The following is a 27,726-nucleotide window of genomic DNA, read 5'->3' on the forward strand; positions in this document are numbered from 1 at the left end:
ATGGAGGATGAATTAACAGGTACAAACTTAAAGAAAGTTAATGCCAGAGTGAGGTATGTGGGTGTGGTACTCACATTGGGCAGTGATAGGGCAAGAAACTAAGTTCATTTACTGGCTGCTTTTCAACTGAATGAGCTCAAATCAGATGCTAGATGGGATAAATAGGCTGAAAACATACCATCACCCTGTCAGGCTTCCCTATGTGGTGAGAAACTTGGTGCTCTCAGAATCATGTCTTTTGAGCTTGAAAAACGTGGGTTAAAAAGAGAGATGACCTGGGCATGACTCACACCTAAAATCCTAGCATTTTGAGAGGCCAAGGTGGGAGAATCACTTGAGGTCAGGAGTTTGAGACCAGCCAGGGCAACATAATGAGACCCTCTCTACAAAACAAACAAACAAACAAACCAGGTGCTGTGTGCGGTGGCACATGCCTACAGTCCTACCTACTCAAGAGGCTGAAGAAGGAGGATCCCCTGAGTTCAGGAGGTCGAGGCTCTACTGAGCTATTATCACATTACTGCATTCCAGCTTGCATGACAGAGTGAGCTCGTGTCTCTAAATAAACAAATGAATAAAAAGAATGAAACATTCTAATTGGCCAAGGTTAGTGCTCACCTCCATGGCCATCAGGAACTGTGATAGGGAAGCCCAAAAACACCTGTAAATGTAGTGTTACCTAAAAGAAGGTGGGTGTACTAGAAGCAGAAAGAGGAAAACATTTTGTACAGACAGAAATAGCAAATCTTCACCATGGTTTAGCAACTAGATGGAAACCAACAAGGACATGAACTAACTCAGGGAATTGTTGACTAAAGAAAAAAACAGAACTAGGAAATATTAGGAAGCAAAATTGACAAGACTTGGCAAGTGGCTGATAGGATTGTGGGTATTCAGTTTTTAAACAGATGGTATAACATTCAAATTTTCTGTCAGAAATAGAAATTGTGCAAAAAGCGGAAATCTAAATGGAATACACCCATCACAAAAATGTAAGTGTGCCTGGCATTTCGTTTAACAGATCCAGCAATTAAAAGAAAGATTGAGGAGGAGGTGAGAAAGACAGAAGTTAGAGATAACTCCTGGTTATCCGACTGGACCTGTTGAGTAGAGAGTGGTGCCATCCACCAGAGTAGGAAATAAACAATTGTTGGCACAGATGATCTATTCAGTTTTGGCTGTGTCTGGAACATTTATCAAAAATATAATACATCATCACAAAAGAGAATAGCAAGGAATTGATGCCAAACCGTCATTCTGTAAAGCATCCTGATGCAGTAGTTTCAGAGCCAGACAAACCTGAATCCAGAAGCCCTGCTGTATAGTTGTGTGACTCTAAGCAAGTTCACTGTCAACTGGTTCCTCAAACATAAAATGGGGAGAATTACAACACCTATATCATAGATCATGTATATTGTCTGGCATGTGGAAAGAATTCAATAAATCCAAGTTCTCCTCTGAGTGGCGCCCTATTGAATTAATTATCAAAGATTAAATACCAATTCAGAGTGCAAAGAGAAATATGTATCCAGTTCATACTCCAGTCCAGGCCTCCTGAGTATGTAATATTATATAAGAGAGACAACACTTGTAACTTCAAGGAGTTTGCACTCTGCTTAGGATTAATGGACAAGTAAAATAATTTCAGAATGTGGAAAGTCTCTTGAAAGAAATAAACAAAGTGATATGATAAAGAGAAACTGCAGTGGCCTCTATTGATTGCCAGGTTAATTGTCTTGGGCTTTTTCATACTGGAGAAGGCAGTCTTATCTATATTAAAATGACACCTACTCCACACACGGGTTTTCCTTCCATGTGTGTAGAATCTCACCATGAGCACCACCATCCAAGGGCTCACAGAATGCCTGACTGATCTGTGTAGAATCTCCTACAATACTGCCTTAGACCAAGTTATAACATTTTATGGCAGGGGAGGGGGGAGTACAGGAATAGGAAAGTGACAAAATCCACCTGTCCCACTATTGACCATGCCACTCTGAAACAGTAATGTAATGGGCTACTGTAAGCTCAGGTATGTGTAAACTTGAGGACAATATCCTTCAGAACTGAGGACTATTCTTCAGGATATAGTATATACATTCAATCAACAACTAACATATATGAGTGTATCCTCAACAGCTAGAATACATAAATGAGAAACCAAGGTGTGGAAGTGTGGTAGGTCCTCATACCGTCACTCAGAATGAACCAGTTGCACAAGGTATGCTTCTCATCCCTGAAACCTTAGGCTCTGCCAGATAAGGAGTCCTGATTTCCAGAAAGAGAATTTTGCATTGAGAATAATTCCATTGTAAGAGTTCCATCAACTTGAAGGCACAACTACCACCTGTTTATTTGTTGCTAGCTGTGCCAGTGGAAAAAAAGAAAAAGAATATAGTTCCTATATTATCAGCATTGATAGAGTTAAATTACTATGAAGAACTAGAGTTCCTGCAACACAGTGAGAATAGGCAAGAGTACTTCTGGAATCCTGTGGATTCACTGAGGTGGTATTTGATGCTTATGTACCCAGTGATAATTACAACTTGTAAATTACAACACTATGGCTTAATGAGGGGAAAACAAATGAGGACTCAGATGCCTTGCAGATGAAGGTCTGTGTTTTTTTACTAGGCAGATGTCTTCATTATCTGTTGCTATAACAGAATACCTGAGACTGGGTAGTTGATAAAGAAATGAAATTTACTTCTTACAATTCTGGAGGCTGGGAAGTCCAAGGACATGGCACTGTTATCTGGTAAGGGTCTTCTTGCTGCATCATTACACAATGGAAACCATCACATGGTGAGAGACTGAAAGCATGCCAGTTCAGATCTCTCTCTGCTTATAAAGCCACCAGTCCCATCATGGGGACCCCACCCTGATGACTTTATCGAATCCCAATAACCACCAAAGGCCCCACCTCCAAACACTATCAACTTATGAATTTGGGGAATAAGTTGCCCATGAAATTTTGGGAAAATATTAAAACCACAGCAGCAAGCAATGCAGTGGGGAAAACTCATTGAAGTGCTTGTTGTGAGTGACAGAAATCTGGAGTAAATCATGGAGGGGAAAAATAATGACTAGCAGTTAAAGTCACAAGACCACAAATCAGGGATCATAAATTTTTCCACAGACTTTCCTGTCATAAGTCTTTTATAGAGATTTTGGCTAGTCATAATGCTGAAGACTCTGTGACTGATTAGATGTAATGAAGAACACGAACAGATATGAGCAGGCCAAGGGGTAAACACTTCTTGTGCCCCACCTCACATTTTCTCAGCCACTTTTTACTCCAGCTATTGCTTCAGGAAGAATCTTTGCATAGAGGTAGCCTGAAAGTACCTCACTTCAGCAGTACTACACTTCTTTTGTTTGCCACCCGACAGCTTCTCTGGATCTACAATATAGGACCACTAGCAATTATACATGTGCAAATGCATGTGAGGAAATTAACATCCCATAGGCAATTTTTTTTCAAGAGGGAAGAGAGCTGCCAATAATATGTTCCATTTCTTGTCCCTGGCAGAAGAAGCAGCCAAGGAACAAGGAGAAAATCATGTGATATAGTCCATATGATCCTCAGAGCATCCCTTGAGGATCAAGCCTAGTTGACCACGGCATTGATAAACTAACAAATACACCATTTTGAATTGGCTTTCTTTTTTCCCTGTTTCATTATTCCCTGTCCTACATGCCTATTTCCCTAGATCGTCTCCCCAAATAAGCTTCCTTCACATAAGCCCTCATCTCCTGCTCTGCTTTCTGATGACTTAAGCTGATATCCTACCTTTCTTCTTATTCCCCTCCTATCCTGTTAATTATAGATTACTTTTGCCAGTTCTGTGCGTTACTATCGAGAGTATTGCTTGGAAAATACTTTGAAATGTAGCTTAATGTAGTGCGTGATCTGTAATGATTACACCATGAACTTAACCCCCATATTTTCCAATAACTCATCAAAGATGACACAGTTCTTTACTAGGGATGACCAGTTTTGTTAAATTTAATACAAAGTGTTCTTCGTTCAAGCTGAGCAACTTAAGTAGAACTTTTCCTTTAAAGGATGTTTTTGGATTACAGATTTTCAAATTGCTACAAAATGTACAATGACGGAACACTGGCCTCTGATCATTCAGCTAAAAATTGAATTAAATCTTGATCATTCATATTAATTCACATGCAACTGAGAGGCTTCCTTTAAAGTCTTTGAAGTATAGCAGGTATTATCTCCAGATTATTAATGTACAAGAGAGCTCACTGTTTGCCAGTCTGTGGGCTTAACCTTACACAAATATTATTTTAATATCTGTTAATCCTTTAAGTTGAATGATTTTTTTTTCCTTTTCAGCAGCAAAAATAAATTTACTCTTGTTACTATGATAATGGATAACTGTTTCCCTAGACGAAGATTTGGGAAAATGCCGATACCGTGGAGCCAGAGTTCTTGCACTGTTCATGCAAAAGCTTGAGGAGTACACAGTATGCTGGCTTTGTATAAAGATAGCGGCTTAGGAACTGAAAGGTGTGAAATGTCTTTCCTCAGTGTTGTTTGCTCATATCCTGGAGAGACCTACAAGGTTGATAAAGCTGAGCAGTTGTTCATTGGCAGTTTTGTTCAGGTTTCTGTATGGAAAAGCTGTAAACTAGGCACAGAAATGGCAATATGTTAGATTGTCTGAGAGAAAGCTCAAAGTACTTTCTGGAAGCATGCCAAAAGAAACCTCTGAAGAAAAAACTGGGTTGCTCACTGGTGGATGAAAAAGATCCTCGACTCAATTCCTATTGAATACACTTTCCCTTCTCTTGTTTTGTAACCCTTCTGTGGACATCAATTATTCGCACTCCAGGCTAGAAGATTTCCCTCTTTCCTGAACAAGAGGTCTTTAGAGAACTGAATGCAGATATTTCCTTTCACTTCTGTGGCATGAACTCTCCATAACTTGTGTGGTCTGTGTTTCTATTATTTTTAAAATGGGAAAATAAAAGGGTAAACTGCAATAAGACCTACCAAGGTGCCAAATAAATTCAAAATAACTTTACAATTGCAGTTTCTTCAACTAAAAAATGCAGTTTCTCCATACCTTGAAATTAGAGAATCTTGACTCTTTCAAGCACAGCTGTGGTTGGAGAAGTTTATGTAATCCCTCTTGATTATGTGAGAAGTGGGCAATTGAAAAGACAACTGCAGGGAGGTCAGAACCCCAAAATCAGTAATGGCCCAATCTGACATCATTAGCAATGAAAAATCACCAGTGAAAAATCCTTTACTAATAGTCATGCTGTCTTTTTACAATCTATTCTTAAATTGGTCATTGTTTTGGAAGCAAACTAGTTACCGGGATGATTTTGAAGAGGAGTCTCAGTATGCTTAATGGAAAGTTTGCCCTTGTAAGATGACTTGGGACAATAGATTCGTTCAAATTGCTATGAAATCTAGAGAACTCTTGAACATGGACCTTTGAATCTTCATGTTGAAATCTATTTATCAAATTATTCAAATACTATTACAAGATTATGGTTTCCCAATATTTTCTTTCCCCAAAAAAGATTTCAAGACTATATGAACATCTAACTTAAACAAGTTTGTATGTATTTATTATTGGGGAAATGTGCATTTTAAAATACATTTTATAACAGAGTACTGGGTAATACTATTATTTCTTATCTTTGAACCTAAAAGAACTTACCAATAGGCACACTAAGAGAAAATTTATGACCAGCAGAAAAAAAAAAAAAGTGAAATGGGGAATATATGGCTTATTTTAAGTTTATTTTTTGAGAAACAAGTTAGATGAAAATTATTTGGGGCAACTGAGTTTGGAACATAATGTATCCCATGGCAGGCTCCCAGGTGCACGTACAGCAATTCTCAGCTCCCTATTAGCCTGAATCTCTTCCTCTAGCTCACTGCCGAATTCCTATAGAGGCACAGTGCCTACCATATCAGGAGGTACACAGCCACGAGCAACATACTAGGCTGGGAAAAGACAGAAAACACTTTCCATAGTTTACATAGAGATGAGCGGGGATTTCAATGGTTTCTGTTGTGTTATTTCTCAAGAATTATGTGTTTATAAAGATGAATCCAAATATTGCATGTGTGTAAAGAAAAATAATCACCCAAAATCTATTATGTATTACCTAAAAAATAACAATGGATTAATATTTTGAGCTATATAACTCTAATACGTTCAAGAATTTTTTGTAAATATGTGTAACAGGTATATCTATATATCTATACATCTTTCAAAACTTGTTTCATTCAATGCATATTGTACTGTTTCTTTTCATTACTCAACTTTATATCTGAAATATGTGTATGTTAACAAATAAATATACAATTGCCTTATTACTTATATTGGAGAAGTTGTACTTCATAGTATTTGAACATAAGGTCTGGAATCAGACTACTTAAGTTTGAACCCCAGTCTTATTGACCAATTGTGTGATCTTGTGCAAGATCATTAAACAGCTTGACCCTCAATTTCCTCACATATAGAATGATTATTATAATAGTATCTATCTTATAGGGTTGTAGCAAAGATTTTAAATGAGTCAATATATATAAAGAATTTATAAGAATGCCTAGCACATAGTAAATGTTCAGTAAATGTCAGTTACCATTTTAAAAGCTTTATAATATTTCATTGTGTAATTCTCTATAATTTATGTATGTATATAGATATTATTACTATGTTTTTAATAGCAATACCTCATTATATCTCATTTACAAATGTTTCCTATTAAAAACACAGTAATATCTATATGCATGCATATTTTCATATGTTTCTGACTTATTTGGAAGGGGAATAATTTTACAGAGGTAGAATTTCTCAGTCAAATGCTGTACACATTCATGTGTCTTTTAAAGCTGATTGCCTACAAACTTGCAGAAGTAGAATTTCTCAAAGACTCTACATATTCATGAGTCTTTTGAAGCTAATTGCCAATATGACATCAGAAATGTTAAACTCCTTTTTGCCCATCAAGCAGAGTATGGGAATACTCAACAACCACTGGTCATGTATGCTATAAACATTTTTACTGTGACTAAGTTTTTAAATAACTCTTCTGCAAATGTAAGGAAAAAATAAAACAAAAACACAGACTTCCCTGAAGAGCTAACAATTGTGCTCCAAGAGAAAGCCAACACTTGTATTGCCTGCTCCCCAAGGGTTCCATTGACTAACCAGTGTAATCCAGAGGGGTAGCAACAATCAAGGAAGGAGAGTCTGTTTGTACAGAAGTTGACTTTGCCATTTTTTTAATTAAATCCAATTCCAGAAAGGTACAAATAGAAAAGAGAGGAAGAGGGAAATTTAAAAATAGTTTTGCTCCTACTCTGAGGTGTGAAATGAAAGAAAAGCTTGAAAATCCCTGTAGGTTTGTGGAAGCCAGTCCTGACCTGCTCAAATAGGGAGAAAAACGGAGGAATGCAGGTTTAAACTGACTACACTGGCATATCTTAATTATTGAAAATTATAAGAAAACTATGAGATCTGCCTAAGATAAGAAAGGAAACCCAACAGATCATGATGAAAGAAAAAGACTGGGGGAAAAAAACTACCATGTGTTGTGTTTGCACCTTCTTGAGTTCAAGCAGTTTAAAGAACAATATGCAATCCTAATTGAAATGTATGAAACAAAAGTTTTAGAAACATGTCTAAAAATTTTACCTGGTCAGGTGCTGTGGCTCATAACTGTAAATAGCAATACTTTTGGAGGTTGAGGCAGCAGGATCACTTAAGGCCAGGAGTTCCAGATCAGTCTGGTAACACAGCAAGACTCTGTCCCCACAAATTAAAAAAAGCTGGGTGTGGTGACACACACTTGTAGTCCTAGCTACTTAGGAGCTGAGGTGGGAGGATTGCTTGAGCCCAGGAGTTCAGGGCTGCAGTGAGCTATAATCATGCCACTGCACTCCAGCCTGGGTGACAGCAAGAACCTGTCCCAAAAACAAACAAACAAAACTTTATTCAATTAATTGCTACCATAAGAAAAGCATGTTGGATCAGATCTCCAAACCAAAAGGGTATTTTTAAAGCTGATTCTAATTAACATTCTTGTGGAATACTTTTTAAATTATACAATATGAATTTATTAACAATTTATTGGCCAGGCGCGGTGGCTCAAGCTTGTAATCCCAGCACTTTGGGAGGCCGAGACGGGTGGATCATGAGGTCAGGAGATCGAGACCATCCTGGCTAACTGGTGAAACCCCGTCTCTACTAAAAAATACAAAAAAAAACTAGCCAGGCGAGGTGGCGGGCGCCTGTAGTCCCAGCTACTCGGGAGGCTGAGGCAGGAGAATGGCGTAAACCTGGGAGGCAGAGCTTGCAGTGAGCTGAGATCTGGCCACTGCACTCCAGCCTGGGCGACAGAGTGAGACTTCATCTCAAAAAAAAAAATAAATAAATAAAAAATAAAATAAATAAATAAAAACAATTTATTGAGCACCTATTATGCACCAGCTACTGTTCTAGATACTAGAGATTTCAAATAGACTAAGAACAAACAAATTTATAATATCCATATAAGTTCAGTTTCTTACAAATGTTTATGAAGAAAAATCATAATGAAGTGTTAGGATGCATCAATGAAGCTAAGAGGGATTTGGTAGACTGGGTGTTAAGAGAAATCTCTGAGAAGAAGTTAACATTTTAGCAGAAACTTTTAAAATGTGATCAAGAGGAAGGTGGAGCAAGATGGCTGGATAGAAGCCTACACCGTTTGTTCCCCCTACCAACCAAGCCCCATAAGAACACCCAATTTTCACAACTAACTACAGACAAAAAGCACCATCACAAGAACCAAAAATCACGTGAGCACTCACAGTGCCTGGTTGTAACTTCATATAGATGAACAAGGCACTGAAAGGCAGCAGGAAAGACAGGTTTTTTTTTGTTTTTTTTGAGATGGAGTTTCGCTCTTATTGCTCAGGCTGGAATGTAATGGCACAATCTCAACTCATTGCAACCTCCACCTCCCGAGTTCAAGCGATTATCGTGCCTCAGCCTCCAGAGAAGCTGGGATTACAGGCATGCGCCACCATGCCCGCCTAATTTTTTTTTTTTTTTTTTTTTGTATTTTTAGTAGACAGGGTTTCACCATGTTGGTCAGGCTGGTCTCAAACTCCTGACCTCAAATGATCTTCCCGCCTTGGCCTCCCAAAGTGCTGAGATTACAAGCATTAGTCACCGCACCCAGCGGACAGGCAGTCTTAAACAGCTGATGCCACCTCTTCTCATCCATACCCTTCCCCCACAGTGGCCATGCAGCACAGAGAATCTGTGTACATGGGAGAGGGAGAACACAGCATCTGGGGAACTTTACGTTGAAATCAGTGTACCATGTCACAGCAGAAAACAGAACTGGGTTGTACCCCGCCGACACTTGCCCACCAAGGGAGCATTTGGACAAGCCCTAGCCAGAGGGAAATCGCCCATCCCCATGGTCAGAGCCTGAAGTTCAGCAAGCTTTGCCATCCACATGGCTAAAGTGCTCTGGAACCCTAAGTGAACTTGAGGGACAGTCTAGGCCATAAGGACTGCAACTCCTAGGCAGGTCCTAGTGTTGAGATCGGTTCAGAGCCAGTGGATTGCAGGGACACACAATCCACCGAGTCGCCAGCTGGTGCAACTAAGGGAGTGCTTCCACCACCCCTCCCCTATCCACTAGCAGCAGCCATGCAGCATGGAGAATTCCTGGGAGAGGGAAAGTGCAGCAATTATGAGTCTACATTGAACTCAGTGCTGCCCTGTCACAGCAGAGACCAAAGCTGTGGTGGGCTCAGCCAATACCCATGCACGAAGAGAGCATTTTGATGAGACCTCACTAGAGGAAAATTGCCCATGCAAGTAGTCAGAACTTGAGTTTCTCAGCAAGCCTCTCCACCACTGGTCAATGTGATCTAGGGTTCTAGGAAAAGTTAAGAAGCAGTCTAGGACATAAGGACTGCAATTTCTTTTTTGTTGTTGTTGTTTGGCTTGAGATGGATTTTATTTACTCTGATGTTTTTAGCTCTTTGCCACTTGCTTACATATTATCTGAGTGTTAATGGGGGCAGTTTTATAAGAATTAGTGGGAAAATAAGGTGTTCTTAGAGCCTTGCAAAAGGAAAGCCAACTCCATAAAATGTTCTAGGATAGAAGTTGACACATTTCCCCCCTTACAATAATAATTAAATACAATATAATATTCTTTATAAAAAATAACAGCAATATAATTGAAGGAAATCAGAAAACTCCTAGGGCTGGCCTGGGCTTAGAGACAGTGGATTAGGACGGCATGTGACCTAGGGAGACACCAGCCAAGTCGGCTAAGGGAATGCTTGCACCATGCCTTCTCCAACTTCAGGCCATGCAGCTGACAACAACAAAAGTGACCCCTTCCTCCTGCTTGAGGAGAGGAGTGAAGAGTATAACAGACTTCTCCTGACATCTTGGATATGAGCACAGCCAAAGTAGGATAGGGCATGGGACAGAGTCATAAGGTCCCCATTCCATGCCCTATCTCATTTCTGGACACACCCTGGGCCAAAAGAGAATGTACTGCCTTAAATGGAAGGACCCAGTCCTGGCAGGATTCATCACATGTGAATTAAAGAGTTCTTGGGTTGGGCATGGTGGCTCATGATGTAATCCCAGCTCTTGGGAGGCCAAGGTGGGGGGATCACAAGGTTAGGAGTTTGAGACCAGCCTGACCAACATGGTGAAACCCCGTTTCTATTAAAAATACACACACAAAAAAAGAAAGAAAATATTAGCTGGGCTTGGTGGCACGTGCCTGTAATCCCAGCTACTCCAGACCCTGAGGCAGAAAAATCACTTGAACCCAGGAGGTGGAGGTTGCAGTGAGCCAAGATCATGCCACTGTACTCCAGCTTGGGTGACAGAGCAAGACTCCATAAAAAAAAAGAAAGGAAGGAAGGAAGGAAGGAAGGAAGGAAGGAAGGAAGGAAGGAAGGAAGGAAGGAAGGAAGGAAGGAAGAAAAAAGATTCCTCGGCCCCAGATAACCAACAAGGATACTCTGTTAATACAGCATGGGTCTTGGGCTCTGAGACATGCTGGCTTCAGGTGTGTCCCAGCATATTCCCATGGTGGCTATGGTGAAATTTCCCTTTTTGAGAAAAGTAGAGGGAGAAGGAAAGAAGACTTTGTCTTCCACCATAGGTACCGGCTCGGACACACTGGGGTAAAGCAACAAGCAGACACTTGACGTCCCCAAGTCCAAGCCGAGGCACTTGGAAATCAATTTTGGACCTGCACTGGACCAAAGGTAGGGGCACCTGCCCTAAAGAGTGAGACCTGGGCCTTACAGTGTTCACCACAAGCTGACAGAAGAGCCCCTGGGCTTTAAGTGAACGTCAGTGGCAGCCAGGCAGAAGCCCTGTGTGAGCTGGTAGTGATGGTGGATGCAGAAAGAGCTTTCTCTGCTAGTGAGTAGAGGGAAGAGCAAGAAGGAATTTGTCTTGTAGTTTGAATGCCAGCTTAGCCACAGTAGAATAGAACATCAGGTAAATTGCTAACATTGTTTATTCCAATCCCTGGCTCACAGATAGCATCTCTGGACCCACAGGGGCCATGGGGGAACTTGCCACTCTAAAGGAAGGGAATAATATCTGGCTGGCTTCACCACATGCTGGTCATAGAGCCCTAGGGCCTTGAGTGAACATAGGTGGTAGCCATGTATTGGTTATAGCGGGTCATGGATGACATCCAGTTCTGTACTGGCTTCAGGTCTAAATCAGCACAGTCCTGGTGGTTGTAGCCACAGGAATGCTTGAGTCCATCCTCACCTAGTTCCAGGCAGCTCAGAACAGAGAGAGAGAGAGAGAGAGAGAGAGAAAGAGGAGAGAGAGACTCTGTTTTTGGGGGAGAAAGTAAAGGAAAAGAACAAGCATATATACCTGGTAATTCAGAGAACTCATCCAGATCTTATTCAAGACTAAGGCAGTATTTCTACAAGTCTATAAGAACCACAGCATTATTGGATAGCCTAAGTTCCTTCAAATACGTGGAAAGCCTTCCTAAAAATGCAAGCCCAGACTGTGAAGCTACAATAAATGCCTCTCTTTAATGATGCCCTAACACTGATGAACATCTACAAGCATCAAAACCATCCAGGAAAAGGAGGGGCCAAGATGGCTGACTAGAAGCAGCTATAGTCAGAGATGCCTACCAAGAAGAATGAAAACAGTGAATGAATCCTACAGCAACTAAGGTATCCAGGCTCTCTCGCTGAGACTGACTACGCAGCTGGCATGACCCATGGAGAGTGAGGAAAATCAGGGTGGAGCAACAGCATACCCAGGAGCTGCACAGTGCAAGGAGAGCTCCCACTCCCAGCCAAGGGAGGTAGTGAGTGATTGTGCTACCCCACCTGGGAAACCACACTTTTTCCATGGATCCATGCAACCCACGAATCAGGAGATCCCCTCGTAAGCCTACAGAGTTATGAAGATTCTCAGTGGTTGCTTAGCTGGAGACTGCCTAAGACTACTGAGTTCCTGGAGGGAAGGGCAGCCACCATCACTGCTACTGCCTGCTGCCTAAGAGGACTGAGCTCCCAGAAGGAGGGGTGGCTACCATCACTGAAGCTCCAGTCTGCCATTCTCATCTGCTGGTACTGGGGAGACTAGGTGGTTTGGACCAAGGAGGAATCCCCACAATGCAGCCCAGCAGCTGTGGTAGATTGTGGAGAGACTGTCTCTTTAGGCCAGACCTGTACTCATTGCTCCTCACCAGGTAGAGCCTCCCTGTGGGAATTTCAGCAACCCCAGCCAGGGGTTTACAAAGAGAATGCTGATGTCCCTGGGATGGAGCCCCTGGGGGCAAGGGTGGCCACAGTCTCCATGGATCAGCGAACTTGATCTTTTCCCTTGCTGACTCTGAGGAATCTGGGCAGTCCAGATGAATGGGATTCCCCCCAGAGCAGCACACCCTTTCCACAAAGAGGCAGCCAGAGTGCTTTGTTAAGCAGGTTCCTGATCCTGTGCCTCCTGGCTGGGTGAGACTCCCCAACAGGGGTCACCAAAAACATTATACAGTACTGTTCCTGCTGGTATCAGGTCAGTGCCCTCTGGGATGAAACCACTGCTCAAGGAAATCAGAGAGGATAAAAAACAAATAAAAAGAATTCCATGCTCATGAATAAGAAGAATCAATATCGTGAAAATGGCCATACCGCACAGAGTGATTTATAGATTCAATGCTATTCTCATTAAATACCATTGACATTCTTCATAAAATTAGAAAAAGCTGCTTTTAAGTTCATATGGAACCAAAAGAGAACCCATATAGCCAAGACAATCCTAAGGAAAAGGGACAAAGCTAGAGACATCACGCTATCTAACTTTAAACTATACTGCAAGGCTGTGGTAACTAAAACAGCATGATACTGGTATAAAAACAGACACATAGACCAATGGAAAAGAGTAGAGAACTTAGAAATCAGATCCCCCCTCTACAACCGTCTGACCTTCAACAAACCTGACAGAAACAGCAGTGGGGAAAAGATTCCATATTTAACAAATGAAGCTGGGAGAATGGCCATATGCAGAAAATTGAAACAGGACCCTTTTCTTACACCTTATGCAAAAAGTAACTCAAGACCAATAACAAGTAACAAGATCAACACTGTAATAAAATGTCTCCCTGGGGTAGGGCCAAGGTGGCCAACAAAAAGTAGTCCCGTTTGGAGGCTCTCCTTGAAAAAAACCATAATAAGTATGTGACTCCTTCACTTGCAACAAAGGTATCCAGGTTTTCTCATCAAAATTGAATAGAAGGCTGGCATGACCCATGGAGAGAAGGAAGAGCAGTGTGGTGTAGCAGCCCCCCTGAGAACCACATGGGGAAGATGACCCCCACCCCCAGCCAAGGGAGGTGGTGAGTGAGCACACTACCTAGCTGGGGAAACTGTGCTTTTTCCACAGAACTGTGCAACCCAGGGATTGGAAGATCCCACTCACATAACCACGTCACCAGAACCTAGCATCCCAACCCTGGAACATGCAGATTCTTATAGCCTGTCGGCTGAAATCTGCTTAAGCCTACTGAACTCCCAGGGGGAGGGATGACCACAACCAAGCCACTGGCTGTGGCTGCCTGCTATCTAAGCCATTTGTGCTCCCTGGGGGAGGGGCAGCAGCTAGCACTGGGAGCAACACACTAACATGCTACTGCCTAACACGCTAAGCTCCTTGAGCCAGGGAAGGGTGGCACCCATATCTATAGCTCCAGGCTGCACTTTTCCCCTGCTGGAGTCAGGGAGGCTGGACAGCTTGGTCCCAAGACTTGTCCCCACAGCCAACGCATCAGCGGTGGCAGTCTGTGACCAGAGTGCCTCTTCAGGTATAATTCTGACCCATCCTTCCTCAGTGGACAGAGATTCCCTGTAGGATCTCCAGTAACTCCAGCCAGAGGCTCAGGGACAGAATTTAAATCTCCCTTGGCTTGAGCCCCTAGAGGGAGGGGTGGTGGTTGCAGTCTCTGTGGACCAGCAGACTTAGCCTTTCCTCCTGGTAGTTCTGAGGAATCCAGGCAGCCCAGATGAGTGGGATTCCCCCCAGCAAAACACACCCTCTCCACCAAGGGACAAAGTGCTTCATTAGATGGGTCCTGCTCCCCATGCCACCCAAATGGGTAAGAACCTCCAACAGGGGTTGTCAGACACCCTATACAGAAGCAATCCTACTGGCATCAGGTTGGTTGTCCTAAAGGTCAGAAGTCCCAGAAGAAGGAGCAAGCACCCATCTTTGCTGCTCTCCAACCACCTTGAGTGACATCTCTAGGTACAGGAGCAAATCAGATGAATAGGGTTTGAAGTGAACCCTCAGCAAACTGCAGCAGCCCTACAGAAGAGGGACCTGACTGTTGAAAGAAAAACAAACAAAAAGCAACAACAACAGCATCAACAGCAACAAAAACAGCCCCCACAAAAACCCTATCCAGGGGTCAGCAGCCTCAAAGACTGAAACTAGACAAACTCATGAAGATGAGAAAGAATCAATGAAAAAATGCTGAAAACCCAAAAGGCCAGTGTGCCTCTTCTCCTCCAAATGATCACAATGTCTCTCCATCAAGTACACAGAACAGGGCAGAAGATCAGATGGACGAATTCACAGAGGTAGTCTTCAGAAGATGGATAATAAAGAAAACTAAAATGAGCTGATGGAGCATGTTCTAACCCAATGCAAAGAAGTTAAGAACCTTTATAAAAGGTTACAAGAATTGCTAAATAGGATAACCAGTTTAGAGAGGAAGATAAATGACCTGATGGAGCTAAAATACACAGCATGAGAACTTCATGAAGAATACACAAGTATCAAAACCCAATTTGACCAAGTGGAAGAAAGGATATCAGAGTTTGAAGACCATCTTACTGAAATAAGACATGAAGACAAGAATAGAGAAAAAGGAATGAAAAGGAATAAATAAAGCCTCCAAGAAATATCAGACTTCATAAAAAGACCAAACCTATGATTGATTGGAGTACCTGAAGGAGACAGAGAGAGTGGAAATAAGCTGGAAAACACACTTCAGGATATTATCCAGGAGAACTTCCCCAACCTAGTAAGACAGGCCAACATGCAAATTCAGGAAATACAGAAAACACTATTAAGATACTCCATGAGAAGATCAACCCCAAAACACATAATCATTAGATTTTCCAAGGTCAAAATGAAGGAAAAACTGTTAAGGGCAGCCAGAGAGAAAGGCTAGGTCACATACAAAGGGAAGCCCATCAGACTAACAGTGGACTTCTCAGCAGAAACTCTACAAGCCGGAAAAGATTAAGGGCCAATATTCAACATTCTTAAAGAAAAGAATTTTCAACCCAGAATTTCCAGCCAAATATCCAGCTGAACTAAGTTTCATAAGTGAAGGAGAAATAAAGTCCTTTCAAGACAAGCAAATCCTGAGGGATTTCCTTACCACCTACTCTTCAAGAGCACATGAAAGAAGCACTAATCGTGGAAAGGAAAAACCAGTACCAGCCACTGCAAAAACACACCAAAATATAAAGACCAATGACACTACAAAGAAACTGCATCAACTAGTGTGCAAAATAGCCAAATAGTATCACGATGACCAGATCAAACTCAGACATAACAATATTAACCTTAAATGTAAATGGGCTGAATGCTCCAATTAAAAGACAGACTGGCAAATTGGATAAAGAGTCAAGACCCATTGGTGGGCTGTATTCAGGAAACCCGATTTATGTGCAAAGACACACACAGGCTCAAAATAAAGGTATGGAGAAAAATTTACCAAGCAAATGGAAAGCAAAAAAAGGCAGGGGTTGCAATCATAGTCTCTGACAAAACAGACTTTAAACCAACACAGATCAAAAAAGACAAAAAAGGGCACTACACAATGGTAATGGGATTAATTCAACAAGAAGAGATAACTGTTCTGAATATATATTCACCCAATACAGGAGCACCCAGATTCATAAAACAAGTTCTTAGAGACCTACAAATAAACTTAGACTCCCACACAATAATAGTGGGAGATTTTAACACTCCATTGTCAGTATTAGACAGATCAATGAGACAGAAAATTAACAAGGATATTCAGGACTTGAACTCAGCTCTGGATCAAATGGACCCATTAGACATCTACAGAACTCTCTACCCTAAATCAACAGAATATACCATTCTTCTCAGTGCTATACAGCACTTATTCTAAAATCAACCACATCATTGGAAGTAAAACACTGCTCAGCAATTGCAAAAGAATGGAAATCATAACAAACAGCTTCTCAGAACACAGTGCAAGCAAATTAGAACTCAGGATCAAGAAACTCAATCAAAACCACACAATTTCATGGAAATTTAACAACCTACTCCTGAATGCCTCTGGGGAAAATAACGAAATTAAGGCAGAAATCAAGAAATGTTTTGAAACCAGTGAGAACACAGAAACAACATACTACAATCTCTGGGACACAGCTAAAGCAGTGTCAAGAGGGAAATTTATAGCACTAAATGCCATATCAGAAAGCTAGAAAGTTCTCAAATCGACACCTTAATATCACAATTAATAGATCTAGAGAGACAAGAACAAACTAATCCAAAAGCTAGCAGAAGACAATAAATAAGACTAGAAAAGAACTGAAGGAGATAGTGACATGTAAAACCCTCCAAAAAATTAATGAATTCAGGAGCTGTTTTTTAAAAAAAGTTAATAAAACAGATAGACTGCTAGCTACACTAATAAAAAAGAAGAGAGAGAATAATCAAATAAACACAATAAAAAAATGATAAAGGGGATATCACCACTGACCCCAAAGAAATACAAACTACCATCAGAGAACACTATAAACACCTCTATGCAAATAAACTAGAACATCCAGAAGAAATGTATAAATTCCTGGATGCATAAACCCTACCAAGACTAAACCAGGAAAAGGTGGATCCCTGAATAGACCAATAACAAGTTCTGAAATTGAGGCAGTAATTAATAGCCTATCAAACAAAAAAAGCCCAGGACCAGATGGATTCACAACTGAATTCTACCAGAAATAGAAAGAGGACCTGGTAACATTCCTTCTGAAACTATTCCAAACAATAGAAAAGGGGAGACTCCTCCCTAACTCATTTTATGAAGCCAGCATCATCCTGATACCACTACCAGGAAGAGACACAACAAAAAAAGAAAATTTCAGGCCAAAATCCCTGATGAACGTCGATGCAAAAATCCTCAATAAAATACTGACAAACCAAATCCAGCAGCATATCAAAAAACATCCACCATGATCAAGTGGGCTTCATCCCTGGGATGTAAGACTGGTTCAACATACACAAATCAGTAGCTATAACCCATCACATAAACAGAATCAATGACAAAAACCACATGATTATCTCAATAGATGCAGAAAAGGTTTTTGACAGAATTCAACATCCTTTCATGTTAAAAACTCTCAATAAATTAGGTATTGATTGAACATATCTCAAGATAATAAGAGCTATTTATGACAAACCCATAGCCAATATCATATTGAATGGGCAAAAGCTAGAAGCATTCCCTTTGAAAATGGGTACAATACAAGGATGCCCTCTCTCCCCATTACTATTCAACATAACATTGGAAGTTCTGGCCAGGGAAATCAGGTGAGAGAAAGAAATAAAGGGTATTCAGATAGGAAGAGAGGAAGTCAAGCTGTCTCTGCTTGCAGATGACATAATTGTGTATTTAGAAAGCCCCATCATCTCAGTCCAAAATCTACTTAAGCTGATAAGAAACTTCAGCAAAGTCTCAGGATACAAAAATCAATGTGCAAAAATCACAATCATTCTTATACACCAATAATAGACAAACAAAGAGCCAAATCATGAGTGTACGCCCATTCACAATAGCTACAAAGAAAACAAAATACCTAGGAATAAAGCTAACAAGGGATGTGAAAGACCTCTTCAAGAACTACAAACCACTGCGCGAGAAAACAAGAGAGGACACAAACAAATGGAAAAACATTCCATCCTCATGGATAGGAAGAATCAATATCATGAAAATGGCCATAGTGCCCAAAGTAATTTATACATTCAATGCTATTCCCATCAAACTACCATTGACAGTCTTCACTGAATTAGAAAAAAACTAGTTTAAATTTCATATGAAATCAAAGAAGACCCCATATAGCTAGAACAATCCTGAACAATCAAAGCTGGAGGCATCACACTACCTGACATCAAACTATACTACAGGGTTACAGCAACCAAAACAGCATGGTACTGGTACAAAACAGACATATAGACCAACGGAAAAGAACAGAGAGCTCAGAAATAACACCACATATCTATAACCATTGGATCTTCAATGAAACTGACAGAAACAAGCAATAGGGGAAGGATTGCCTATTCAGTAAATGATGCTGGGAAAACTGGCTAGCCATAGGCAGAAAAATGAAATTGGACCACTTCCTTACACCTTATACAAAAATTAACTCAAGAGGGATTAAAGACTTACATGTAATACTCAAAACCATATAAACTCTAGAAGAAAACCTAGGCAATATTTTTCAGGACATAGGCATGGGCAAAGACTTCATGACAAAAACACCAAAAGCAATTGCAACAAAAGCCAAAATTGACAAATGGGATCTAATAAAACTAAAGAGCTTCTACACAGCAAAAGAAACTATCCTCAGAGTGAACAGGCAAACTACAGAATGGGAGAAAAATTTTGCAATCTACCCATCTGCAAAGGCCTAATATCCAGACTTTACAAGGAGCTTAAACATATTTACAAGAAAAAACAAACAACCCCATCAAAAATTGGGCAATTGATAGAACAGACACTTCTCAAAAGAAGACATTTACATGACCAACAAACATTAAAAAAAAAAAAAAAAAAACTCAATATCACTGATCACCAGAGAAATGCGAATCAAAACCACAATAAGATACACCAGTTAGAATGGCAACCATTAAAAAGTCAGGAGAGGAAACAATAGGTGTTGGTGAGGCTGCGGAGAAACAGGAATGCTTTTATACTGTTGGTGGGAGTGTGAGTTCAACATTGTGAAAAACAGTATGGCAATTCCTCAAAGATGTAGAACCAGAAATATCACTGGACCCAGCAATCCCATTTCTGGCATTATAAATCATTCTATCATATAAATCATTCTACTACAGGAATGATTTATATAGTAGAAGGAATATAAATTATTCTACTATAAAGAAACATGCACAGGTATGTATATTCAACACTATTTACAATAGCAAAGACATGGAACTAACACAAATGTCCATCAGTGATAGAATGGATAAAGAAAATGTGGTACATATATACCATGGAATACTATGCAGCCATAAAAAAGAATGAGATCACATTCTTTGCAGGGACATGGATGAAGCTGGAAGCTATCATCCTAACTAAACTAACACAAGAACAAAAAACCAAACACCACCTGTTCTCACTCATAAGTAGGAGTTGAACATTGAGAACACATGGACACAGAGAGGGAAGCAGCACACACTGGGGCCTGTTGGGATGTCGGGGGTGAGGGGAGGGAATTTAGAGGATGGGTCAGTAGGTACAGCAAACCACTCTGGCACACATATACCTATGTATCAAACCTGCAGGTTCTGCACATGTATTTCATTTTTTGTTTTTTGGTTTTTTAAAAGAAATAAAGAAAAAAAAAGGTCTCCTAGCTAAGAAAAGCTCAGGTCTCAATGGCTTCAATGCTGAATTCCACCAAATATTTACAGAAGAAATAATGTCAATTCTACTCAAACTTTTCCAAATAATATAGAAGGAGGGGATACTTCCAAATGCATTCTACAAGCCCAATATTACCCTGATACCAAAACCAGACCATATAAAGAAAGGAAAACTACAGGCCAATATCTCTCATGAATATTGATGCAAAAACTCTCAGCAAAACACTGGCAACATGAATTAAACAATTCATTAAAAAGATAATTTATGGTGACCAAGGGGACTTAGCCCAGAAATGCAAGGTTGGTTCAATTTACATGAATCAATAAATGTGGTACATCATATCAACAGAATGAAGGACAAAAACCATATGATCATATCAATTGATACTAAAAAACATTTGACAAAATTTAACATCCTTTCATGATAAAAACTCTCAAAAAACTGCATGTAGAAGGAACATGCCTCAACATAATAAAAACTCATATATGAAAAACATACAGCTAGTATCATACTGAATAAAAGAAAACTGAAAGCCCTTCCTCTAAGATGTGGAACAGAATAAGGATACTAACTTTCACCACTGTTATTCAATATAACACTAGAAGTCCTAGGTTGAGCAGGCAGACAATAGAAAGAAATAAAGAGCACCCAAATTAGAAAGAAAACAAATTACCCTTCTTTGCAGAATATAGGATCTTTTATTTGGAAAAATCAAAAGACTCTACACACAAAAAAACTATTAGAACTGATAAACAATTTCAATAAAGTGGCAGAATACAAAATCAACATACAAAAATTAGTAGCATCTCTATATGCCAACACTGGATAATCTGAAAAAGAAATCAAAAGAGGAATCCCACTTACAATATCCATAAATGAAATAAAATGTCTAGAACTTAACAAAATAAAAGAATTCTTCAATGAAAGCTGTAAAACACTGATGAAAGAAATTGAAGGGGCACAGTGGCTCACGCCTGTAATCCCAGCACTTTGGGAGTTTGAGGCGGGTGGATCACTAGATCAGGAGACAGAGACTATCCTGGCTAACATAGTGAAACCCTATCTCTACTAAAAATACAAAAAATTAGCTGGGCATGGCGGTGGGCGCCTGTAGTCCTAGCTACTCGGGAGGCTGAGGCAGGAGAATGGCATGAACCTGGGAGGCAGAGCTTGCAGTGAGCCGAGATAGCACCACTGCACTCCAGCCGGGGTGACGGAGCGAGACTCCATCTCAAAAATAAAAAAAAATTAAGTTTTTTTTAAAAAAAGATATTGAAGAACACACATACACACACAAAACAGAAAGATATTTCAAGTTCATGGATTGGAAGAATCAATACTATTAAAATTTCCATACTGCCCAAAGCAGTCTACAGATTCAATGCAAGCCCTGTGAAAATACCAATGACATTATTCATAGAAATAGAAAAACTATCCTAAAGCTTAAACGGAACCACAAAAGTCCTAGCATAGCCAAAGCTATCTCTTTTTTTATTTATTTATTTATTATTATTATTATACCTTAAGTTCTAGGGTACATGTGCAAAATGTGCAGGTTTGTTACATATGTATACATGTGCCATGTTGATGTGCTGCACCCATTAACTCGTCATTTACATTAGATATATCTCCTAATGCTATCCCTGCCCCCTACCGCCTCCCCAAAATAGGCCCCCGTGTGTGATGTTCCCCTTCCTGTGTCCAAGTGATCTCATTGTTCAATTCTCACCTATGAGTGAGAACATGCGGTATTTGGTTTGCTGTTCTTGTGACAGTTTGCTGAGAATGATGGTTTCCAGCTGCATCCATATCCCTAAGCCAAAGCTATCTTGAGCAGAAAGAACAAAACTGAAGAAATCACTTTACTTGACTTCAAATAATACTATATAGCTATAGTAATTAAAACAGCATGGAAATTGCTTAAAAACAGACACATAGACTAATGGAATGCAATAGAGAACCCACAAACAAGTCCAAATACTTTCACTGAACTCATTTTTTATAAAGGTGTCAAGAACATACATTGGGGGAACAACATTCTCTTCAATAAATGGTGCTAGGAAAACTTAATATCCATATGCAGAAGAATGAAATTGGACCTCTATCTCTTGTCACATACAAAAATCAAATCAAAATGGATTAAAGACTTAAGTTGAAGACGTTAATCTAAAGACTTAAATCTAAGACCTTACTAAACTATGAAACTACTACAAGAAAACATTGGAAAAACTCTGCAAGATATTTGTCAAAAATTTCTTGAGTAACACCCCACGAACCACAGGCAACCAAAGCAAAAATAAACAAATGAGATCATATTAAGTTAAAATACTTCTGCACAGCAAAGGATACAATCAACTAAGTGAAGTAATAACCCACAGAATAGGATAAAATATTTGCAAACTATTTATCTGCAAGAGAATAATAATCAGAATATATAAGAGACCCAAATGACTTTATAGAAAAAATATCTAATAATCTAATTTTTAAATGGGCAAAAGATTTGAATAGATATTTCTCAAAAGAAGACATACAAATGGAAAATGAGCATATGAAAAGATGCTCAACATCATTATCAGATAAATGCAAATCAAAACTGCAATGAGCTATCTTCTCACCCCAGTTAAAATGCCTTTTATCCAAACATGGGCAATAACTAATACTGGAGACAGTGCAGAGAAAAGGGAAACCTTGTACACGGTTGGTGAGAATATAAATGAGTAAAACCAATATGGAGGGGAGTTTGGAGATTCCTCAAAAAAGACAAAAATAGACATACCATCCAATCTAGGAATGCCACTGCTAAGTATACACCCAAAAGAAAGAATATCAGTATATCTAAGAGATATTTGCACTCCCATGTTTGTTGCAGCATTGCTCAAAATTGCCAGGATGTGGAAACAATAAAACTGTTCATCAACCAATGAATGGATAAAGAAAATGTGGGACATATGCACAATCGAGTACTATGCAGTCATACAAAAGAATGAGATCTTGTCATATGCAAGAACGTGAATGGAACTAGAGGTCATTATGTTAAGTAAAATACGTCAAGAACAGAAAGACAAACTTTGCATCTTCTCACTTATTTGTGGAAACTAAAAATCAGAACAATTAAACTTACGGAGCTAGAGAGTAGAAGAATGGTTGCAAAGGCTGGGAGGGGTAGTGGGAAAAAGTTGGGGAGAAGTGGAAATGGCTAGTGGGTACAAAAAAAAATAGAAAGAATAAATAAGAGCTAGTATTTCATAGCATAACAGATTGACTACAGTCAATAATAATTTAATTGCACAGTTTTAAATAACTAAAAGAGTATAACTGATACCAAATATTAGTTAGAATGAATATGACCTATTATTTCACAGCACAACAGAGTGACTATAGTGAATAATAATTCAATTGTGCATTTTAAAATAACTAAAAGCATACAAAAAAGTTAGAACGATGAGTAAGACTTAGTATTTCATAGCACAACAGAGTGATTATAGTCAATAATAATTTAATTAGACATTTTAAAATAACTAAAAGAGTATAATTTGATTGTTTATAACGAAAAGGATAAATGCTTGAGGGGATGAATATTTTCCATGATGTGATTATTACACATTGAACACCTATATCCAAACATCTCATGTCCCATATAAATATATACTATCAAGTACCCACAAAAAGTAAACAATATTTTTAAATGTGAACAAATTTGATAGGAATAAAAAAGAATACTGAATACCATGGCCACTAGATCAACAGAAAATATTCTATAGGTAGATTTAGCCCTGTTAATTGGTGTGTCTGATTAATTTTAAACCAAAACTTATGTTGAAAGAATACAAAATTCTTCTGCATTTAGAAATATCAGTATCTTTTGTGTTTCATCTTGTGCATGGGTCAATATAGGTAAGCTATACACTGTATGACAGTACATCTGCTTTCCTTTTATATTTCCTGGGCTATCTGGGAAGGCAAATACGGGGTAAGGTTAAATTGATCTGTAAAAAGTAAGATTAGGTAGAGAAAATTTTGAAATTATACTTATTTAACTAATATTTATTGAATACCCACTATGTGTCAGAGTATGATTCAGCATGGGTTCACCAAAACATTTGGAGTTCCTCCTGGCACTTTTTTTTTTTAAGCCCTTGGCATAGTACCTTGTACGATGTAGATCTCCAATTAGAATTGAATGAATTAATGAAGGAGATAAAACAGCGGGGTTCCTAATACTTTCCATAGAGAAAAAATCAACAGAGATAGTGCTGCCTCTTAAAGATGATGGGGTTCAGGAGAGCCTACCCCAAAATATGGCATCTTGGCATTTGAAAAAACATCAGAAGCCAAAAAGTCATTTTTACCTTCCCCAAGCCATTCTTTCCTGAAGCAAGTGATAAACCCTAAAAAGGATTTTCTGAATTTCTCCAGAAGCAGGTCACAAGACACTTATTGAAGAGATATCCTCCCTATACCTGGAGGACAGAAATATTCTTCTTACCTCTGAAGACAGAGTCACAGAGACAAATCTGAAGAAACAAGTCTTGCTAAGTTCCCCCCAGTTTATTGCCATTTTAATCATACTTTTTTACCCAATTATACTGCTCCACAATTGTCTATTTCTTCATGAAACCTACCATAAAACAATACATTGGCTTTTAAAATACACTGTTTATCCATTTCTTTGAGTCTTCATTTCCTTATGAAGCCTCCTATGTCATGTAAAGCTTATGAAATAAACTTGTATACTTTTCGCTTATTAATCTGTCATTTGTTATCAGGACTACCACAATGAACCTAGCAATGAGGAAAGGAAAATATTTTATCTTCCCCTGTGAGGATAATATCATTTATCAAACTCAAGTTTTTATTTAAATTTTGATAATATATGTAAAATATACTAGAGACTAGAGCCTGTATTTTACCTAATATCTATTTTATTTAACGATTTAGATTTTGTTCTGAAATCAGTTATTTTATCAATGATAAAATTATATGGGGATAAATAGAATTTAACATGCCTAGAATAAGTTTAAAATGTGATGACAGACATTGATGATAAGTTGTGTTTAAAAAACTATGGGCTCATGACATGTTTGAATCCACATAGAAAGAAAGAAAGATTTCCACAGGCATTTCCGGTTGACTGAGCAGCGCATGTGCGGCCGGAAGTAACATCAGCCACAAGAATTCAGTAGCTGTACTGTGTGGCACAGTGGTCTAGGCACTTCTTGGACATCTGCTGATGAAACTCCTGTGCAAGATGATCTAGAAGCAGAACCTCAAATTGCAGGAGTGGAACCTAAAGTTGCAGGAGGCCTCAAATCTGACCCTATCAGAAACTCAAAATGGAGATGTGTCTGAAGAAACAATGGGAGATGGAAAGGTTAAAAAATCAAAACATTCCCTGAGTGTGGGCTTATCAGAAGCTCAAAGTGGAGATGTGTCTCAAGAAGCAGTGGAAAATACATAAGTTAAAAAATCTCCCCAGAAATTCACTGTATTAACCAACGGAGAAGCAGCAATGCGGTCTCCCAATTCAGAATCAAAAAAGAAAAAGAAGAAAAAAAGAAAAATGATGAATGATGTTGGGCCTGATACAAAAAAAAGAAAAGCAAAAACTGAAAACAAAGGGGAGGCCGGGCGCGGTGGCTCAAGCCTGTAATCCCAGCACTTTGGGAGGCCGAGACGGGCGGATCACGAGGTCAGGAGATGGAGACCATCCTGGCTAACACTGTGAAACCCTGTCTCTACTAAGAAATACAAAAAAAAAAAAGCTAGCCGGGCGAGGTGGCGGGCGCCTGTAGTCCCAGCTACTCGGGAGGCTGAGGCAGGAGAATGGCGTGAACCCGGGGAGGCGGAGCTTGCAGTGAGCTGAGATCCGGCCACTGCACTCCAGCCCGGGCGACAGAGCGAGACTCCGTCTCAAAAAAAAAAAAGAAAAGAAAAAGAAAACAAAGGGGAATCTCAAGAAGAAAGTGCTGAGACTCCTAAAGAAACAGAAAATGATGTGGAGAAAACAGATAATGATGAAGATGACAGTGAGGTGCCCAGCCTACCCCTGAGACTGACAGGAGCTTTTCGAATATACTTCAGTTGCTTCTCTATATAATCTTGTCAGTGAAAACACTGTGAAGGCAATAAAAGAAAAGGGCTTTACAAATATCACTGAAATTCAGCATAAAAGTATCAGACCACTTCCGGAAAGCAGGGATCGTCCAGCAGCTGCAAAAACAGGCAGTGGTAAAACCCTGGCTTTTCTCATCCCTGCAGTTGAATTCATGGTTAAGTAGAAGTTCATGCCCAGGAATGGAACCGGAGTCCTTATTCTCTCCCTATGGGAGAACTAGTCATGCAAACTCTTGGTGGTTCTCAAGGAGCTAATGACTCACCGTGTGCATACCTGTGGGTTGATAATGGGTGGCAGTAACAGATCTGCTGAAGCACAGAAACTTACTAATGGGATCAACATCATTGTGGGCACACCAGGCCGTCTGCTGGACCATATGCAGAATACTCCAGGGTTTATGTATAAAAACCTGCAGTGCCTAGTTATTGATGAAGCTGATCATATCTTGGATATTGGGTTTGAAGAGGAATTAAAGCAAATTATTAAACTTTTCCCAACACATAGACAGACTATGCTTTTTTCTGCCACCCAAACTTGAAAAGTTGAAGACCTGGCAAGGATTTCTCTGAAAAAGGAGCCATTGTATGTTGGTGTTGATGATGATAATACTAATGCAACAGTGTATGGTCTTCAGCATGGATTATTGTTTGTCCTTATGAAAAGAGATTCCTTCTGCTCTTTACATTCCTTAAGAACTGAAAGAAGAAGCTTATGGTCTTCTTTTCATCTTGTATGTCCATGAAATACCTTTATGAGTTGCTGAATTACATTGATTTGCTCGTCTTGGCCATTCGTGGAAAGCAAAAGCAAAACAAGCATACGACCACATTCTTCCAGTTCTCCAGTGCAGATTTGGGAACACTATTGTGCATAGATGTGGCAGCAAGAGGACTGGACATTACTGACGTGGACTGGATTGTTCAGTATGATCCTCCAGATGACCCTAAGCAATATATTCATTGTGTGGGTAGAACAACCAGAGGCCTAAATGGGAGATGCCATGCCTTGCTCATTTTGCGTCCAGAAAAATTGGGTTTTCTTTGCTACTTGAAACAATCCAAGGTTCCACTAAGTGAATTTGAATTTTCCTGGTCTAAACTTTCTGACATTCAGTCTCAACTTGAGAAATTGATTAAAAAGAATTACTTTTTTCATAAGTCAGCCCAGGAAACATATAAGTCACACATACAAGCCTATGATTCCCATTCTCTGAAACAGATCTTTAATGTTGATAACTTAAATTAATCTCAAGTTGCTCTGTCATTTGGTTTCAAGGTGCTCCCTTGTTGATCTGAAAATCAAGAGCAATGAAGGCAAGCAGAAAAAGCATGGAGGTGGTGGTGGATTTGGCTACCAAAGTTGAGAAGTACAAAATCTCTAAACACATTAGCAAGAAATCATCCAATAGCAGGCAGCTCTCTAACTGA

At 39.5% G+C, this 27,726-nt stretch overlaps 1 pseudogene; it reads left to right on the forward strand.

The window, feature by feature from the left end:
• On the forward strand, nucleotides 1-27,726 carry LOC111542706 (annotated as a pseudogene).

Source organism: Piliocolobus tephrosceles, chromosome 4 (assembly GCF_002776525.5).
Source record: "Piliocolobus tephrosceles isolate RC106 chromosome 4, ASM277652v3, whole genome shotgun sequence".
Classification (NCBI taxonomy): domain Eukaryota; kingdom Metazoa; phylum Chordata; class Mammalia; order Primates; family Cercopithecidae; genus Piliocolobus; species Piliocolobus tephrosceles.